Below are 3845 nucleotides of genomic sequence, written 5' to 3'. Positions count from 1 at the left end.
CGTCTGCATCGACTACCTACTCTAGAGAAGAGCAAAAGAAGGCTTTGAGTACATTCTGGTAGTAATCGACATTTTACCAGATTTGCTCAGGCTTACCCAATCAAAAACAAATCAGGACAAACTGCAGCTGAACGAATATACAACGACTACATACCTCGTCTTGGTTATCCAAATCGTCTCCACCATGACCAAGGACGCGAGTTTGAGAAAAACTTTTCCGCACCCTTGGACGGCTCTCAGGGGTCTGGCACTCACGAACATCCCTGTACCACCCACAGTGTAACCTGCAGAGGGTTCAACCGAAAATAAGACGTGGGTGGTAATAAACGTTTAATACATTTAAACGTATTAAACGTTTATTTATAAATATGAAGAATTGTTGTGTTGAAGAATGGTTGTGTTGCTTTCCATTTTTCCATTTTTTAGTGATGCTCTAGTTTTGTCTGCTTATAAATCAACTTTTCAAAATACATACACACATAAATAAAATACATACACACATAAATAAAATACATACACACATAAATAAATAATGTAATGTACATGAGCATTACAGCAATGCCGGATCATACTTGTTTTATGAGGCACACTTTTTTAAATCAAATTTTAACCATTCTTCATATTTTATAAATAAACCTTTAATACATTTAACACCCTCGTCTTATTTTGAAAACCGGAAGTGCCCACACGCTGCAGTAAGCTAGCGCTGACTTTCCCAGTTTTCTCAGTATTTGCCATAAAGTCGCAATAAGGGCGCACTTGAAAATATTGGAGCGGCTGACGTGACCACGCGAAAACGAGAGACGGCTGGCGTGACCGCAGTCGAGAACTGTATATTTTTTTCCATTGGTCAGTGGGGGTCGTCGGTTTCGGCTCTGCGCGGGTGTCAGCGAAAAACTGGGAGCGCGCACAGCAGCCCGTTGAGCGGTAGCGCGCACCGTCTGCTTTTCTCTGGATGAATAATATGCAGATACACACAACTGCGTTATAACGTAGGCCTAATTATATCTTGGAAAGTTTAACGTTTATCACGTAACGGCAATTACGTGATAGACATGTCTCTGTGCTAGGTATGTTTGATGATTTTGGCTAGCCCTGTCTTTGGAAGTTAGACTGTAATGAATATGATTTAGGCTGTTGGTGGGTTTTCAATAAAGGAATGATAACTTTTGCAACGAACCTCGTGACTGTATTGTTTTTTTATCTGATCTGGGCCTTTCATAGTATTTGCTTCCTATGTTTGGATGTGTTTTGCAGTTTTCAGTCAGTTTTCACCTGTCAAAAACGGATTAAAGGCATATTAGTAGGTGTTTTCTGCCTAAATATGACTTGATTTCATTCATAAGCTTCATAATATAAACACTAGAGCTCACAGGACAACTTGGAATTCTTTTAAATGACCATTACAACAGAAAATGCATTTTCACCTGCCAAAAAATGATTTAAGGGCAAATACAGTTAATGAAAGGTGTTTTCTGCCTAAATATGAATTGATTTCATTCATAAACTTCATAATGTAAAGATCTAAGCTCACAGGACAGCTTGGAATTCGTTTAAAGGACCATTACAACACAAAATGGGCTTTTCATCTGGCAAAAATTGATTGCAGCTCATTCCAAAGGTTCCCTGAGACTCTCTTCCACTACCAGGCCCTCACACTCATCCACCATCCCCTCCACTGCGGGCCCACCCTCCACTGCCAACCCACCCTCCACTGCCGGCCCACCCCCCTCCACTTCCCTTTCAGGTTAGATGCATGCCTCCCCTTCACCCACAAACCCCACAAACAATACACTGTAAGCTTTTGCAAGCTTTAAATACTGAAGCTGAAAAATTCAAATGTATGTTTGATAATCAAATAAGGACAGAAATTAATCCCTACAACTTTAAAAAATGTTTTTATAGATGTGAAAGATCCATGGGAGGGGAAGAATGTTTATGTGCTCCTCTCCAAAGTCAGCCCATACAAGCTATTCTTTAAGGACATTTTTAACACGGGTCCCCAAAGAGAGTTTGAAAGTGAGGTGAGGTGTTAACATAATTTTCTTTGAAAATGTTTTCCCTATTGGCCATACTTTTAAGTTAGACAAACCACATTCTTTTATTTTTTTGACATACAAAATGTGTCTAAACATTTATTTTTAAAATTACAGGTTATCAACGCATATCTGACCCTCCTTGTCCGAAAATATAATAAGATATAACACAGACAGGGCATTTGCAGTGGACTCCTTTGAAATGACCAGCATGTGGGAGGGAAAAAAATCTAAGATTAAGGTATTAAACAATATTTAATCATGTTATTTTACTCATAATTACAGCACAACATATTATCATCAGTAGGCACTTTTGATTTGTTATCTTACATATTGTCCCACAGATGTTCAGATACATAATGGGCTTTGTGAATAAAAGTCATCACTGGATGCTGGTGGTAATTTTTTTTTTTCAATATGGTTTGGTGCATATGTACACATGTTCACTCAGCTGCACATGCAGTCTGCATACTATTGCTGAAGAACTGCAAAGCTACAGCATTTGGATTAAATTTTAACTCCATATGTAGGTGATCTTACCAGCTGAGGGAAGAACAATTTTTCTGGATCCATTGGGTGAAAGACTAACAGCTGTCAATAACTGCAAGGATATCACAAGGTAATTTATTTTCCATTCTTTTAGGGTGGCACTGTAACTACAAAAGGTTAAAAATCATGGACAGCAAAGTAACATTTTTGGATTACAGTAAATTAGACACAAATAAAATTATTACTGCAAATACTGGCCAGATGAAGTCAGTACAGTATAATGTTTTTTCACATTAGTGATACATTAACAACTTAAATGGATGAGGTAATACATTTAGCCTGCTTTAGGTAAAGTATTAGACGTGGAGGTAAGCAAATAAAAGAAAAGGGTTATAGGTTTTGAAAGAATTATAGGCCTGTCAGCAGCTGTGAATATATGATCCACATACTGCTACATTACTTAAATCCTATCTTGGGTTGTTATTTCAGCCCATATTTTTCAGAACACTCCCTTTCCCTAGGTCTTACTTTACTGTATCCTAAAATTTGTTTTTTTTCTATCACAATTGTTATGCAAATAAGGAAAAAGTCAGTAAAAGGTTGTAATAGTATTTTTCACTGTACTATACAAAAAAATGAATGCATTTTCTTAAGTCTTCTTAAGGTGTAATTCCAAGGTAATTCTCCTTTCCTTTTGAATCAGGTTTTTACTTCCTCTTGCTCCGCTGTCATGCTTTATTCCACCATCAAAAGTGGTTGGAACCATTAAGAAACTGTTCATACTTTAGTTCTATCAAAACTGTAATGACCTTGATGCAGTGGACATTTTGAATGTTTACTTTATCAGAGGACTGTAAAAGTAATGCTGGACAAATTTATACTGCATATGTAGAAAATATGTATTTTTATTTTAGATCATTCATGAGGCACATGGGGCTCAATCCTTCCCGATGGGCATGTGACACGATGCTCACCCAATTCAACAGGATGCAACATCCTGTGGGGCCTATGCATTGAAGGTACATAGCATGATGAAGATTAATGTTAGGACTGGAATGAAAGTAATTGTGTTTCTCCAGCAGCAATGTACAACTCTTGTATAATCAAAATAACACATTTTTTTGGCACACTGCTACCCAACACTGGCTGTAATGATTATAGCGGCAATAAACATTGTATGCAATATGAATGAATACAAGATAATGTCCATCACATTTACTACTTTGTTGATTAAATGGTCTAAAACTAAGTCTGAATTGTAATGATTGACATTCATGTTGGATAACCATGCATGGATGGAATGGCATTAAAAATGGCAAA

This window comes from Larimichthys crocea, chromosome XVI, assembly GCF_000972845.2.
Source record: "Larimichthys crocea isolate SSNF chromosome XVI, L_crocea_2.0, whole genome shotgun sequence".
Classification (NCBI taxonomy): domain Eukaryota; kingdom Metazoa; phylum Chordata; class Actinopteri; family Sciaenidae; genus Larimichthys; species Larimichthys crocea.
Note: the sequence above shows the minus strand (reverse complement) of the source record.